Source organism: Bos indicus, chromosome 10 (genome assembly GCF_029378745.1).
Source record: "Bos indicus isolate NIAB-ARS_2022 breed Sahiwal x Tharparkar chromosome 10, NIAB-ARS_B.indTharparkar_mat_pri_1.0, whole genome shotgun sequence".
Taxonomy (NCBI): domain Eukaryota; kingdom Metazoa; phylum Chordata; class Mammalia; order Artiodactyla; family Bovidae; genus Bos; species Bos indicus.
Window position 1 is genome coordinate 74,535,751 of NC_091769.1, and position 17,703 is coordinate 74,553,453.

The following is a 17,703-nucleotide window of genomic DNA, read 5'->3' on the forward strand; positions in this document are numbered from 1 at the left end:
CAGTCCCATCACTTCATTGGGAAACAGATGGGGAAACAGTGGAAACAGTGTCAGACTTAATTTTTGGGGCTCCAAAATCACTAGAGATGGTGATTGCAGCCATGAAATTAAAAGACGCTTACTCCTTGGAAGGAAAGTTATGACCAACCTGGATAGCATATTGAAAAGCAGAGACATTATTTTGCCAACAAAGGTCCATCTAGTCAAGGCTATGGTTTTTCCAGTGGTCACGTATGGATGTGAAAGTTGGACTGTGAATAAAGCTGAACGCCGAAGAATTGATGCTTTTGAACTGTGGTGTTGGAGAAGACTCTTGAGAGTCCCTTGGACTGCAAGGAGATCCAACCAGTCCATTCTAAAGGAGATTGGTCCTGGGTGTTCTTTGGAAGGAATGATGCTAAAGCTGAAACTCCAAAGAGTTGACTCATTGGAAAAGACTCTGATGCTGGGAGGCATTGGGGGCAAGAGGAGAAGGGGACGACAGAGGATGAGATGGCTGGATGGCATCACTGACTCATTGGACGTGGGTCTGAGTGAACTCCAGGAGTTGGTGATGGACAGGGAGGCCTGGCGAGCTGTGATTCATGGGGTTGCAAAAAAAAAAAAAAAAATAAGTATCGTGTTTGGGTATTTTGGCAGCTGATATCCCAAACTTTTTATACTTTGGTAAGATTCTGGATGAGAATCAATTTAAAGACAACACAATTCTGCATGATTTCACACTGGCACAAGTAATAGGTACATTTTAAATGCTGCACAATGAGAATCTTTTGTTAAGTATCAAAATAGGCCGACTGTAACTGAGACACAGAGATTATAATTATGCCAAGCTTGTGATTTGGTGAAACTACTTTTCAGACTACTATGGAAGCTTCTCTAAGACTTATTCACTAAACCACTGTGTTGGCTAATTAAGAAGGGCAAATTAGGTCCTATCTCAAATTCCACTTTTAAGGCAACATTAGGCATTCTGGTTTTATTGATTACAACAGTTGCTTCTATGGCCATTGGAGTTTTGAAGCACATTCATATTTTAGAACAATACTTCATGTACAAAAGTTCCTTGTTATTAAAATCCCCACCCCCTCTTTTGTTTTATGAACTGCACTGAATCCTCATATTTCATTCTACTTTCAGTTAATATCAGGATGACAAGCACTGGACTCTGCTAAGACCTGCACATTGGTAGCAACACAAAACCATGTTTCCATGTTTTCACAAAGCTTAATTTTTTTAAAGATTTAACCAGTCATCAGCAATCTGGCTAGATGGTGGGACACCATCATCAAAAGGCCACTTGTGAACATGAATGCCTTCTTTATCCACAAGGGCCGTGTTATTCTATTGCAATAAATCCTTACTTCTTAAATTTCTCTACAAAAAATTTTAAGGTTGCATTGGTTAGATTGAATTTAATAGGAAATCTCATGTTCTTGTATGAGACTTCCACAGGATCTGGAAGGTTTATTTAAGCCATGTTAACTCAGTTCAGTTCAGTTCAGTCGCTCAGTCATGACTGACTCTTTGCAATGCCATGGACTGCAGCACATCAGGCTTCCCTGTCCATCACCAACTCCCAGAGTTTGCTCAAACTCATGTCCATCAAGTAACCAACTCATCCTCTGTCTTCATTTTCTTCTTCCATCTTCAGTCTTGCCCAGTATCAGGGTCTTTTCCAATGAGTCAGGTGGCCAAAGTATTGGAGTTTCAGCTTCAGCATCAGTCCTTCCAATGAATATGAAGGACTGATTTCCTTTAGGATGCACTGGTTGGATCTCCTTGCAGTCCAAGGGACTCTCAAGTCTTCTCCAACATCACAGTTCAAAAGCATCTGTTCTTCGGTGCTCAGTTTTCTTTATAGTCCAACTCACATCCATACATGACTACTGGGAAAACCAAAGCTTTGACTAGACAGACCTTTGTTGGCAAAGTAATGATTCTGCTTTTTAATATGCTCTCTAGGTTGGTCATAGCTTTTCTTCCAAGGAGCAAGCGTCTTTTAACTTCATGGCTACAGTCACCATTTACAGTGATTTTGGAACCCCAGAAATAAAGTCTGTCACTGTTTTCATTGTTTCCCCATCTATTTGCCATGAATTGATGGGACTGGATGCCATGATCTTAGTTTTCTGAATATTGAGTTTTAAGCCAGCTTTTTCACTCTCCTCTTTCACTTTCATCAAGAGGCTCTTCAGTTCCTCTTTCCTTTCTGCCATAAGGGTGGTGTCATCTGTGTATCTGAGGTTATTGATATTTCTTCTGGTAATCTTGATTCCAGGTTGTGCTTCATCCAGCCCTCATCCAATAGGGTTATGAAAAAAAATTATAAATTGAAAAAAATAACACAAAGAAACTGGTCTATTTAAATATACTCCATTTGAAATTCTCAGTGCTTTGGGTGTGAAGCTGGAAGTAATAGGAAATGAAATGAACTTCCTGACAAGAAGCAGCAATCCTTCAGTCCAGTAATCCTAAGGCAATGGATAGGAAGCACACTGCATTTTTATTCCATCTTGATTAGAACTCATTGCAAAGATTCTGCAGATTTCAATTCAATACTTTTTCCAGGTTAGCTGATTTTTGGGTTCTTCTTGGTAAACAGTGATGAATTTCTGTATGTCACCTGTCTCCAAAGAGGCTGTGCTGTGCCTGGCAGTAATCTCCACTGCCTGTCAGAAACTCCACAAATGTAACCAAAGAAAGGAATACTCACTGAAGACTGTGGTCTATTCATACAGCTGCACTGTGGGTGGCAGGGCATCAGGCTCTTGCATGGAGAAGTGAAGGGTGTACATGGGACTGGGCATAGATGTCTCTTAGCAATTTTCTAGACTCTGTTTCCAAGGGGTAGACCAGAACTTCCTGACTGAAAATTCTCTGCTAACTTCCCTTATATCAGAATAAAATCCAGAATTTTTCTCATGCCATATATTGTCTTGGCATTGCTTACCTTTCCATCTTATCACTCACCTTTACCACATTTGTCCTATGCTCTAGTAATTCAGGTCCCTTGGCATAACCATAAGATACATTCTTTCCTGCATCTGTTCCATTTTTAAAAGGGCTGGTAAGAGTTAAAATATGGATTCTCACAAAAGTCCAAACTCTTTCTAATGTAGCTGCTGCTGCTAAGTCGCTTCAGTTGTATCTGACTCTGTGCAACCCCATAGATGGCAGCTCACTAGGCTCCGCCATCCCTGGGATTGTCCAGGCAAGAACACTGGAGTGGATTGCCATTGCCTTCTCCGTCTAATATATCTAGCTTCCTGCTATTTGAGATCCAACTGTGGTATATAGATAGTTTTAGAGGTCATCCTAAAAGTGATATATCCACTTCTTTGTAGCATCAGTGCAGAAATATAGGGCAGAATATGCCTTTAATTTTGGAGCCATCTGCCTCATTACCAACTCCCAAGAGAGAAGGTCAGTTCGCATGCTACTCTGTGGCCTTTCTACTCAGGGATTATTGAATTCCTGCTGATGATTCTGCTCCAAAGGCTGCTTTCAGCAATGCAGAGGAATCTAGTCGGTGGAATCTTTATTTTTAGAAATGCTAAATTCCCTGTAATCTAAAAATAGCCCCTGACAGTTCTTAACATCTAAGAGCCCCTTGGGTAAAATGTGCCCAAATATATATCATCGAATTTATAGGACCTGCCTAGGAAAATTTTACATGGGTATAAAATTCTAGGGATTGAAGATAAATGAGATAACATATAATATTTTGAGCTCTGTGAACATAAATTGCTATATACATCTAAGGCACAGCAGGATAATAGTAGGAAAAAAGAATAAGAGGAACTTAAAATAACTCATCAAACAGTAAAGCAAGTTTCCTCACTAACTTTCAGTTATACTGATAAGGAAAAACTGAATTTTGATGTTAAAAGACTCATTATCTGGTGGATGGTTTCCCAAGGTTTTCCCTTTGTTTTTCCCATGGATTTGCTATCCATTCTTCTAGTTCATTTAAAAAACGAAGAAGGAAAAACATTCATATTCTCTATATGTTAGGGTCATAGAGTTTCCTAGCCCAACAAGAAAGTCAAGGGGCTATAGGTATTCATTCTTCAGCTGCTTGTTTTCTTTCTCCTCCTCCTGTTCTCCTTCAACTGACATCTAGATTCACCGGTAAAACACTGGGACCCCTCCTTCATGTTCATCCTACTTCAGACATTATTTCTGCTCAATGGCATACAGCTAAGATGGGGAGGATATCAGTCCTCTTTTTCCCCATGGCTTTACATTAATCTCATAAACATCACACTTACCCTCGTACTGAGAACTGCACCCATTAACCACATTATACTTCTCACTGCTGTGGTAACACTTTTCTGTAGCATTCTGCACACTGACTCTTGAGTCCTTGATGAAGTAGCACTGACAGGAATGTTCTCTTGCCTCTTCTCATTAGTCCCTCAGAAAGACAGACCAACATCATTTGCTATCATACCATTTCTAAAGGGAGCAGATAACATTTTAAGAAATACAATTACTGTACAATATTAACCTGAAAGTTTTATATTCCACTTCTCCAGGGAGAATGTAACCACACCACAACCCCTCCAGAGTTGCATCTCCTTTCATCCCTGCATGCCTCTGAGATACTCATCTCATATCTATTGCCTCTTTTGCTTCAAGGGAAACCATGGATAGATATGGGCTGCTTGAAACTGTTGAGGTATGGGGATCCTAGTTTTCACAATTTATAGATATAAATGTTGGAAACTTTGTTATTAGCCATGATTCTTCAATATCTTTGTAACCTTGGATTTCTCTTTTGCAAAAATGTATATTATGCAAACAAACAAACACAACTTTTATATGGCTCTCAGTTCAGAGGATATCAATTCTAGTATACTTGAAATTCAGGAAACTTCTACTGGGATACTACTTGCAAATATTTTAACGTCTTCTCCATTAACAACCTCTAAATTACTATCTCTGACATCCAGAACCTGAATCAGTCGTTAACATATCCAAATGAGGAAGTCAAATAAACATATTTACTATTTGCATGGAGAACTACATGCATTAAAATATACATAGTTCTGCAAAGGATTTACAGCATCACACTGAAACATTTTCAGTGAGTAATGTATGGTGAATAATAATCTTTGCGACCCCATAGACTGTAGCCCACCAGGCTTCTCCATCCACGGAATTTTCCAGGCATGAGTACTGGAGTGGGTTGCCATTTCCTTCTCCAGGGGATCTTCCTGACCCAGGGATTGAACCTGGGTCTCCTGCATTGCAGGCAGACACTTTACCATCTGAGCCACCAGGGAATCTCCCAGATAATAATTAGCATTTCTAATTTAAGATATGTATAATGCAATTGATAATCTCTTAATTAAATGGCCTATTATTATCACTGTCAATATACCCAGGGAATTTTTCACAGAACTAGAACAAATAATTTAAAAATTTCTATGAAAACAGAAAAGACCTCAAATAGCCAAAATAATCTTGATAAAAAGGACAGAGCTGAAGGCATCATGCTTTTTGACTTCAGACTACAACACAAAGCTACAATAATAAAAACAGCATGGTATGGACACAAAAACAGACAAATCAATGGAAGAGAATAGAGAGCCCAGAAATAAACAATATATACCTATGGTCAATATGTGACAAAAGAGTTAAGAATACACCATGGAGTAAAGAGAGTATCTTGAGATACTGAGAAAACTGGAGGCTACATGTAAAATAATAAAATTAAAACATTATCTAACACTATAAATAAAAATAAACTCAAAATGAATTAAAGACCTAAATGTAAAATTAAAATCCATAAAGTTCATAAAATAAAAATAGGCAGAACACTTTTGACGTAAATTGTGGCAATACTTATTTAGGTCTATCTCCTAAAGCAATGGAAATAAAGCAAAGATCAAAAAATCTAACATACTTAAACCCAGAACTTTGGCACATCAAAGGAAACCATCAACAAAATGAAAATATAACCTGAATGGGAGAAAATATTTGCAAATGATATCACATTAAAAGGTCAATATCCAAAATATTGGGCCTTCCTGGTGGCTCAAATGGTAAGGAATCTGCCTGTAATGCGGGAGACCTGGATTCAATCCCTGGGTCAGGAAGATCCCTTGGAGAAGAGAATGGCTCTCCACTTCAGTATTCTAGCTTGGAGAATTACATGGGCAGAAAGAAGAGCCTGGTGGGCTATAATCCATAGGATCTCAAAGAGTTGGACACAACTGAGCACTAACAGTTTCACTTTCATCCCAAATATGTAAACAGCTGACACAACTTCATATCAAACAAGCCTGATTTTAAAAATGGGCAGAAGACCTTAATAGACATCGTTCTGAAAAAGACATACAGATAATAAGCACATGAAAATGTGCTCAGCATTTTTAATCATCAGAGAAATGAAAATTAATACCACAGTGAGGTATCACCTCACACCTGTCAGAATAGCTATCATCAACAAGAACATAAATAAACATTGGAAAGGATTTAGAAAGAAAGAAACACTAGTATACTGTTGGTGGGAATGTAAAGTGGTACAGCCACTATAGAAAAGAGTACGGAGTGTCTCAAAAAACTAAAAATAGAACCACAATGTGCATGCATGCTAAATCACTTCAGACCTGTCCAAACTCTTTGCGATCCTATGAACTGTAGCCCACCAGGCTCCTCTGTCCATGGTATTCTCCAGGCAAGAATACTAGAGTGGGTTGCCTTGTCCTCCTCCAGGGGATCTTCTGACTCAGGGATCGAACCTGTGTCTCTGGCAGCTCTTGCATCACAGGCAGATTCTTTACCACTGAGCCACCAGGAAGCCCCAGAACTACGATATGACCCAAAAATTCCACTCCTGGGTATATATCTGAAAAAAACTCCAAATCACTAATTTGAAAAGATACATGCACCCCCAATGTTCATAGCAGTATTATTACAATTGCCAAGATACAGAAGCAACCTAAGTGTCTATCAATGGATGATTAAATAAAAAGGATATGATACACACACACACACACACTAGAATACTATTCAGCCATAAAAAAGAACAAAATTTTGCCATTTGCAACAACATGGATGGACTTGGAGGGTATTAAGCTAAGAGAGGGCTTATCTGGTGACTCAGACTGTAAAGCATCTGCCTGCAATGCAGGAGACCCAGGTTCAATACCAGGGTTGGGACGATCCCCTGGAGAAAGGAATGGCAACCCACTCCAGTATTCTTTCCTGGAGAATTCCGTGGATAGAGAAGTCTAGTGTGTTACAGTCCATAACATTGCAAAGTTGGACATGACTGAGAGACTAATACACACACAAACACATACACATGCTAAGAAAAATAAGTGAGTAAAAGAAAGACACATAAGTATATCACTTGCATGTGAAATCTAAAAAATAAAACAAACTAGTGAATATAAAACAGAAATATACAGATACAAGAACAAAAGAGTGGTTACCACTGCAGAAAGGGAATAGGGGGAGGGTTAAGTTAGGAATAGAGCATTAAGTGCTATAAACTTTTGTGTATAAAATAAATAAGCTACAAGGATATACTGTACAACACAGGGATACAGTCAACATTTTATAATAACTATAAGTGGAATATTGGAGTAGAAAATAGTAATCCACCCCAGTATTCTTGCCTGGAAAATTCCATAGACAGAGGAGCCTGATGGGCCACAGTCCATGGGGTCATAAAGAGTTGGGTACAACTGAGTGACTGAGCACAGCACATATGTAGAATACAGTCTTTAAAAATTGTGAATCACTATGTTGTACACCTGAAACATATGATATTGTACATTAACTATATGTCATTTTTAAAAAGGCTGTTATTGCTTTTGCATTTAAGGGGACAACAAATGAAAGGACATTATTTGACTTATCTGACCATGATTTGATTATATGACCATTCTGGTTGTTTATTCAATCAGTTGAATCACTCAGTCATGTCCAAATGTTTGTGATGCCATGGACTGCAGCACACCAAGCTTCCTTGTCCATCATCAACGCCCAGAGCTTGCTCAAACCCATGTCCGTAGAATCGATGATTCTACAGCCATCCAACCATCTCATCCTATGTTGTCCCCTTCTCCTCCCACCTTCAATCTTTCCTAGCATCAGGGTCTTTTCTAATGAATCAGTTCTTCACATCAGATGGCAAAAGTATTGAAGTTTCAGCTTCAGCATCAATCCTTCCAATGAATATTCAGGACTGATTTCTTTTAGGATTGACAGCTTTGATCTCCTTGTAGTCCAAGGGACTCTCAAGAGTCTTCTTCAACACCACAGTTCAAAAGCATCAATTCTTCAGCGCTCAGCTTTCTTTATAGTCCAACTCTCACATCCATACATGACTACTGGAAAAACCAAAACTTTGACTAGATAGACCTTTGTTGACAAAGTAATGATTCTTTGTAAATGTTTTTTAATATGCTGTCTAAGTTTCTCATAGTTTTTCTTCCAAGGAGCAATCGTCTTTAAATTTCATGGCTGCAGTCACCATCTGCAATGATTTTGGAGCCCCCAAAATGAAGTCTGTCCCTGTTTCCACTGTTTCCCCATCTATTTGCCATGAAGTGATGGGACTGGATGCAATGATTTTAGTTTTTTGAATGTTGAGTTTTAAGCCAATTTTTTAACTCTCCTTTCACTTTCATCAAGAGGCTCTTTAGTTCTTCTTTGCTTTCTGCCATACTGCCATGTAACAAATCATCCCAAGACTTAGTGTTTTAAAACATCACCAATCATGTTATTATCATCTATCATCATCTCTGTGGTTAGAACTTTGTAAGAGTTTAGACTGAATAGACTTGATTCAGGGGTCTCTCATGACATAGCCATCAAACTATAATTGGATCTATAACAGTGGAGAGTAGGAACATCTAAGGGCTGGCAAGCTTGGGATCTCTCTCTCTTTTTCTCTCATCATACAGTTCCAGATCTTCTCCATTTTGTCTGCTTTTTAAAATTAATTTGGCTTTCTTCCAGCTCTGGTGAGCTCAGGACAGTTGAACTGCTTACATGGCAGCTCAGGGCTCCAGTATGAAAGAACTGATAAACAATCAGAAGCTTTTTATTACCCAGCCTTGTTAATCACATAATATTACTTCTGCCCTAATCATACTGCTTCCAATGTTTAAAACTTTAAATATTTAAAGCAAAGGGTATAGACTCCACTTCTCAGTAGGAGGAATGCCAAACAAAATGGTGTTATGTTTTTAAATCTCCAGATTCTTCACTTTGGCCTCAAATTATTTGCATTATTCCCACACTCAAAATACAATCACTCTCTCCTGATAGTCTCTGCAAGTTTGACCTCATTACAGCATCAGTCTCAGGCCCAGCACTTCATTACAGATGTCATGAATATCCCTGGGTTAGTTTCCTTACATGTATTTCTTCAGGTGTGGCTCCTCTTAATTTTAAGATGTGTGAATTAAAATGAAAAGTTATTTTCCTCCTATACACATGAAATATGTAATGGTAGTTTAGGCATAGGATAAATGCCACAGACACTGCTATTCTGAAGGAGAGGGAAGGTGGAAATGGGAAGCACATGGGTTAGTGACATACAGCAATTTAAAGGTAGTCAGTCACACATTTCCAGTTCCTTGATTAGAAGCCAGTGCTGCAACCTGGTGCTGATCTTCCAGAGTTCTTGGTTCCATCTTGTTGGATCATTGTTCTGCCATGTGAGTTATCCTTTCCCGTAAAAAGGAGGCTGTGTATGGAACTGAGTCATTTTCTCAGACTGTCTCTTGCCTGCAGAGATTCAAAGATCCAAACACGTTTTGTATTTTTGGTTTCCTTTGTCCTATTCTATCCACACTGACACACTTACTTTGAAAATGTTATGGGATTTCTGTGTAGCAATTTATAACTGATTATTTCAGATAGAGATCAAACTCACCAATCTTTTCACAATAAGCCCTTTTCTACCTTGATTTCCCTATGAAGAATCTATGAGAAAATACTCCTAAGATTCTTGGGGACCTATTGTCCACCACTGAGGCAGGGGGTGGGGTGGTCTTTCAGGGATGCCCTTAAAATCTTTAGAAGTCTTGTTTCTCTGTTTGAAAGTATTTACCTGATGGTTCAGTGGTAAAGAATCCGCCTGCCAATGCATAAGACCAGGGTTCCATCCCTGGGTCAGGAAGATCCCCTGGAATAGGAAATGGCAACCCACTCCAATATTCTTGCCTGGGAAATCCTATGGACAGAGGAGACCGGTGGGCTACAGTCCAAAAAGTTGCAGAGTCAAACAGGACTGAGCATGCACAAGGAAGGAAAGGATTTATGTGACACAGTTAAATTTTTCTGAGGTCTTAGGACTTCCCTGGAGGTTCAGATGGTAAACAATCTGCCTGCAATGCAGGAGACCCAAGTTCAGTCCCTTGGTTGGGAAGATCCCCTGGAGAAGGAAATGGCAATCTACTCCAGTATTCTTGCGTGGAGAATTCCATGGACAGAGTAGCCTGGTGGGCTACAGTCCATGTGGTTGCAAAGAGTTGGACACCACTGAGCAACTAACACTTTCTTTTCTTTAACAAGGAATCTTATAGGCTCACTTTGGATTTAGTCTTTGCCCTGAAGTTATTTCTTAATTTAAACATCGTAGTATTTTATTTTTGCTATCTGCAGAAACTGGGACTGAAAAACGATTTTACCTTAATACTCAGAAAGCCCTGAATCCTTTATATTTCTTCCAAGTTATGCTTGAAAATGAGTAATTCCTTTTCGTGCTTCATCTGTTTTTAAATGTAACTTACCATGCATGGCTGAAAGAGCTCGCACTTCCAATATCCTGCCCCCAAATCTTAGCCAGATCTATCAATTCATGAGGTACATTTTCTCTTTTTAATAATTCCATGATTAAGAGCTTTGTTAAACATTATGCCACTGCATGGAATGAATTTCCTTTCCTCCAGCTTTGAATAACGTTTTTCTCAATTTCCTTTAGGCCTTCACTAACAGTCTCCTTGAGGTGCACCTAGCTTCTTTTTAGTCTCCTCAAGTCCACTCAACTCATGCTCACCACTGGACTCCAAAGCAAGTGCCAGCTGTTTTAGGTTCATATTAAAAATGCAGCCCAATTCCAGATACCAAATTATATTCTGATTATCTGTTGTCCCACAGAAAATGAGTTCAAAGCTTAATGGCTTAATACAGTGATCATTATGTTATGTCTCACAATTTCTGCTGGTCAGAAATTCCCAGAGAGCATGACAGCAAGTTCTATCTTGGTGTCTTTCATGAGGCTGCACTTGAATAGTGGCTGGAGCTGGAAGAGAAGGAGGCTGGAGTACCTAGTGCCTGCAGGGCCACTCTCAGTCGGTCTCGGAGCTTGTCCCTGTGATTTTGCACATGCTCTATGGACTTCTCACAGCATGACAACTTCAGGGCTCTTGTACAAGTGCTACAGTGAGCAAAACAATAGTCTCAGTTCTTTTTGTGATCTAGATTAAAAAGTCACTTACCATCATTTCTCTAGTACTAGTCACAAGTTCTCCCAAATTCAAGGAGAGAGGGGAAATATACACCCCCACCTCTCAATGAATTGAGTGCTGTATTTTAAAACTGCTACAGTTAATTTGGCTTATTTTAACCATGCTTGTTAAATAAGATCTTAAGTTTCTTAACCACAAAGTCTAAGTCTCCCACAAATTTTTTCAGGAATCCAGTTCTCACCTTGGGATGAAAGGGCCACAGAATTAATTTGAATAGCTATATCATGGAATTTTAAACACCAAATAACATGACGTAGGGTATCTTAAGAGAAGGCAATGGCACCCCACTCCAGTACTTTGCCCGGAAAATCCCATGGATGGAGGAGCCCGGTAGGCTGCAGTCAATGGGGTCGCTAAGAGTCAGACACGACTGAGTGACTTCACTTTCACTTTCCACTTTCATGTATTGGAGAAGGAAATGGCAACCCACTCCAGTGTTCTTGCCTGGAGAATCCCATGGACGGAGAAGCCTGGTAGGCTGCAGTCCATGGGGTCGCACAGAGTCGGACACGACTGAAGCGACTTGGCAGCAGGATATCTTATGGAGAAGGCAATGTCACCCCACTCCAGTACTCTTGCCTGGAAAATCCCATGGACGGAGGAGCCTGGAAGACTGCAGTCCATGGGGTCGCTAAGAGTCGGACATGACTGAGCGACTTCACTTTCACTTTTCACTTTCATGCATTGGAGAAGGAAATAGCAACCCACTCCAGAGTTCTTGCCTGGAGAATCCCAGGGCCGGGGGAGCCTGGTGGGCTGCCATCTATGGGGTCTCACAGAGTCCGACATGACTGAAGCAACTTAGCAGGGTATCTTAACCATCTTGTCTTTGTCCTTTCTGCCGTCCTAAAACAAGGACTCAAATGCTAATGATCTAGCTTCCCTATACGTGAAGACTTCTCTCTGCTTTTCTCAGTTATTCCCCTTCTCTGCCCATTGCCTGATATTTTAAATCAATTACATTAAGTGGTATGATCTTTAAGTGAAAAACATGACCTTTTGCTATGAAGAGTTTTTCCATTATACAGTTAACTTCTTTGCCCCTATAAAGGGCTGAAATAAAGGATAATTCATTATATCTATCACTCAGCACAAAATGCATTCAGTATAACAGGTGAAAGAGGGCATTTTGGCTGCTTAATATTAATGGGCTATAAATGTGATCCTGATGACTATTCAGTTTCAATAATTTTGATTTTATCTCTTCCTAAGGGAATACAAAACATCAAGATACGAATAAAAATGTTTTTAACAACACTAAGTCATTAAGATAAACTTTTGGTTTTTTTCATCTAGTCATTTTTATTTGAAAACCTGATTGGAGTTTCAGTCTTCAGTGACAATAAAGTAATTGAAGTACCATTCAGTCCTTAAGAACAGTCTTTAAATGTTATATCATTATGTAAAATTCTTGAATTATGTGTACATTGCAAATTAATTTCACTACTCATCATCCATCACAACCATCATGGTATCACAACAAGAGCATTAATTTAAAGTAAAGATTCTTTGTTGTTGCTGTTTAGTCGCTATTATTGTTGCTTGTTGCCCTGTCATGTCTGACTTTGCAACCCCATGGACTGCGGCACGTCAGGTTTCCCTGTCCTTCACCATCTCCTAGAGCTTGCTCAAACTCATGCCCATTGAGTCAGTGATGCCATCCAACCATCCCGTCCTCTGTCTTTCCATTCTCCTCCTGCCTTCAATCTTTCCCAGCATCAGGGTCTTTTCTAACGAGTCAGTTCTTTGTGTCAGGTGGAAGCTTCAATATCAGTCTTTCCAATGAATATTCAAGAATGATTCCTTTAGGACGGACTGGTTTGATCTCCTTGCAGTCCAAGGGAGCCTCAAGAGTCTTCTCCAACACCACAATTCAAAATTATCAATTCTTCGGTGCTCAGCCTTCTTTAGGGTCCAAATCTCACATCCATATATGACTACTAGAAAAAACATAGCTTTGATTAGATGGACCTTTGTCAGCAAAGTGATGTCTCTGCCTTTTAACATGCTGTCTAAGTTTGTCATAACTTTTCTTCCAAGGAGCAAGAGTCTTAATTTCATGGCTGATTTCACCATCTGCAGTTATTTTGGAGCCCAAGAAAATAAAATCTGTCACTGTTTCCATTGTTTCCCCATCTATTTGCATGAAGTAATGGGACCAGATGCCATGGTCTTCATTTTTTGAATGTTGAGTTTAAAGCCAGTATTTTCACTCTCCTTTTTCACCTCCATTGTTGTGTCCAATTCTTTGTGACTCCATGAACTGCATCATGCCAGGCTTCCTTGTCTTTCAATAACTCCCAGATCAGATCAGATCAGTAGCTCAGTGGTGCCCAAATATTTGCGACCCCATGAATTGCAGCACACCAGGCCTCCCTGTCCACCACCAACTCCCGGAGTTCACTCAGACTCACGTCCATCGAGTCAGTGATGCCATCCAGCCATCTCATCCTCTGTCATCCCCTTCTCCTCTTGCCCCCAATCCCTCCCAGCATCAGAGTCTTTTCCAATGAGTCAACCCTTCACATGAGGTGGCCAAAGTACTGGAGTTTCAGCTTTAGCATCATTCCTTCCAAAGAAATCCCAGGGCTGATCTCCTTCAGAATGGACTGGTCGGATCTCCTTCAGTCCAAACACTCTCAAGAGTCTTCTCCAACACCACAGTTCAAAAGCATCAATTCTTTGGTGCTCAGCCTTCTTTACAGTCCAACTCTCACATCCATACATGACCACAGGAAAAACCATAGCCTTGACTAGATGAACCTTTGTTGGCAAAATAATGTCTCTGCTTTTGAATATGCTATCTAGGTTGGTCATAACTTTCCTTCCAAGGAGTAAACATCTTTCAATTTCATGGCTGCAGTCACCATCTGCAGTGATTTTGGAGCCCAGAAAAATAAAGTCTGACACTGTTTCCACTGTTTCCCCATCTATTTCCCATGAAGTGATGGGACTGGATGCCATGATCTTCGTTTTCTGAATGTTGAGCTTTAAGCCAACTTTTTCACTGTCCACTTTCACCTTCATCAAGAGGCTTTTTAGTTCCTCTTCACTTTCTGCCATAAGGCTGGTGTCATTTGCATGTCTGAGGTTATTGATATTTCTCCCGACAATCTTGATTCCAGCTTGTGTTTCTTCCAGTCCAGCGTTTCTCAAGATGTACTCTGCATAGAAGTTAAATAAACAGGGTGACAATATACAGCCTTGACGTACTCCTTTTCCTATTTGGAACCAGTCTGTTGTTCCATGTCCAGTTCTAACTGTTGCTTCCTGACCTTCATATAGGTTTCTCAAGAGGCAGGTCAGGTGGTCTGGTATTCCCATCTCTTTCAGAATTTTCCACAGTTGATTGTGATCCACAGTCAAAGGCTTTGGCATAGTCAATAAAGCAGAAATAGATGTTTTTCTGGAACTCTCTCACTTTTTCCATGATCCAGCAGATGTTGGCAATTTGATCTCTGGTTCCTCTGCCTTTTCTAAAACCAGCTTGAACATCAGGAAGTTCACGGTTCACATATTGCTGAAGCCTGGCTTGGAGAATTTTGAGCATTACTTTACTAGCATGTGAGATGAGTGCAATTGTACTGTAGTTTGAGCATTCTTTGGCATTGCCTTTCTTTGGTATTGGAATGAAAACTGACCTTTTCCAGTCCTGTGGCCACTGCTGAGTTTTCCAAATTTGCTGGCATATTGAGTGCAGCACTTTCACAGCTTCATCTTTCAGGATTTGGAATAGCTCAACTGGAATTCTATCACCTCCTCTAGCCTTGTTCATAGTTATGCTTTCTAAGGCCCACTTGACTTCACATTCCAGGATGTCTGGGTCTAGGTCAGTGGTTACATCATCATGATTATCTGGGTCATGAAGATCTTTTTTGCACAGTTCTTCTGTGTATTCTTGCCATCTCTTCTTAATATCTTCTGCTTCTGTTAGGTCCATACCATTTCTGTCCTTTTTCGAGCCCATCTTTGCATGAAATGTTCCTTTGGTATCTCTGATTTTCTTGAAGTGATCCCTAGTCTTTCCCATTCCATTGTTTTCCTCTATTTCTTTGCATTGATTGCTGAAGAAGGCTTTCTTATCTCTTCTCGCTATTCTTTGGAACTCTGCATTCAGATGTTTATGTCTTTCCTTTTCTCCTTTGCTTTTTGCTTCTCTTCTTTTCACAGCTATTTGTAAGGCCTCCCCAGACAGCCATTTTGCTTTTTTGCATTTCTTTTCCATGGGGATGGTCTTGATCCCTGTCTCCTGTACAGTGTCACAAACCTCATTCCATAGCTCATCAGGCACTCTATCTATCAGATCTAGGCCCTTAAATCTATTTCTCACTTCCACTGTATAATCCTAAGGGATTTGATTTAGGTCATACCTGAATGGTCTAGTGGTTTTCCCCACTTTCTTCAATTTAAGTCTGAATTTGGCAATAAGGAGTTCATGGTCTGATCCACAGTCAGCTCCTGGTCTTGTTTTTGCTGACTGTATAGAGCTTCTCCATCTTTGGCTGCAAAGAATATAATCAACCTGATTTTGGTGTGACCATCTGGTGATGTCCATGTATAGAGTCTTCTCTTATATTGTTGGAAGAGGGTGTTTGTTATGACCAGTTCATTTTCTTGGCAAAACTCTATTAGTCTTTGCCCTGCTTAATTTCGTATTCCAAGGCCAAATTTGCCTGTTATTCCAGGTGTTTCTTGACTTCCTACTTTTGCATTCCAGTCCCCTATAATGAAAAGGACATCTTTTTTGGGTGTTAATTTAACAAGGTTTTGTAGGTCTTCATAGAATCGTTCAACTTCAGCTTCTTTAGCGTTACTGGTTGGGGCATAGACTTGGATTACTGTGATATTGAATGCTTTGCCTTGGAAACAAACAGAGATCATTCTGTCGTTTTTGAGATTGCATCCAAGTACTGCATTTCGGACTCTTTTGTTGACCATGATGGCCACTCCATTTCTTCTGAAGGATTCCTGCCCGCAATAGTAGATATAATGGTCATCTGAGTTAAATTCACCCATTCCAGTCCATTTCAGTTTGCTGATTCCTAGAATGTTGACATTCACTCTTGCCATCTCTTGTTTGACCACTTCCAATTTGCCTTGATTCATGGACCTGGCATTCCAGGTTCCTATGCAGTATTGCTCTTTACAGCATCGGACCTTGCGTCTATCACCAGTCACATCCACAGCTGGGTATTCTTTTTGCTTTGGCTCCATCCCTTCATTCTTTCTGGAGTTATTTCTCCACTGATCTCCAGTAGCATATTGGGCACCTACTGACCTGGGGAGTTTCTCTTTCAGTATCCTATCATTTTGCCTTTTCATACTGTTCACGGGGTTCTCAAGGCAAGCATACTGAAGTGGTTTGCCATTCCCTTCTCCAGTGGACCACATTCTGTCAGACCTCTCCACCATGACCCGCCCATCTTGGGTTGCCCCACGGGCATGGCTTAGTTTCATTGAGTTAGACAAGGCTGTGGTCCTAGTGTGATTAGATTGACTACTTTTCTGTGAGTATGGTTTCAGTGTGTTCCCAGAGTTTCCTCAAATTCATGTCTATTAAGTCAGTGATGCTATCTAACCATCTTCATCCCCCTTCTCTTTTTGCTCTGGGTTTTTCCAGTGAGTTGGTTCTTCACACCTGGTAGTCAGAGTATTGAAACTTCAGCATCAGACTTTCCAATGAATATTCAGGTTTGATTTCCTTTAGGATTGACTGGTTAGATCTCCTTTATCTATCTTTATCTTGTCTTGAATTTTACTCCTTTAATGAGAGCACAGTTTCATTTCCACTTTTTAACTTCTAACACAATTGGCCAGAATCAGATCTACCTATATGTTTAAGGAGTAACTAAATTCTTCTATGGTTCTGACTCCCTCACACTAAGAAAAATCCAGGTAGTTAGAATTAGAGGAACTGGCATTTTGGAGGACCTTTATCTTTTCATTCAAAAGTCATCTGACTCTAAACTACCTTTAGCTCACACTCATGAAATTCTCCAGATCATCAAATGTACATAGTCTGGCCTCTCATCTCAATATTTTATATTATTAGACAAAAGCCACTGATGAATCTTAGTAGGTGTAATTCATTACATAAAGGAGAAACCAAAGAAAATAAAATATTGCTATTATCAACTTCTCTTAGTCTTATGGCCTATTTTGTTAACTGGAGTACTACTTGGCACAGTTGTCTCTAGTCTTACCC

General features: G+C 39.9%; 1 non-coding gene and 1 pseudogene across 1 annotated transcript; both read right to left on the reverse strand.

The window, feature by feature from the left end:
• Nucleotides 1–976: 976 nt before the first annotated feature.
• On the reverse strand, nt 977–1,477 carry LOC139185163 (protein tyrosine phosphatase type IVA 1 pseudogene; annotated as a pseudogene).
• A 3,738-nt stretch (nt 1,478–5,215) lies between these two features.
• On the reverse strand, nt 5,216–5,288 carry TRNAC-GCA (transfer RNA cysteine (anticodon GCA)). The gene has a single exon. It is a non-coding gene; the product is annotated as a tRNA-Cys (tRNA).
• Between the last annotated feature and the right edge of the window lie 12,415 nt (nt 5,289–17,703).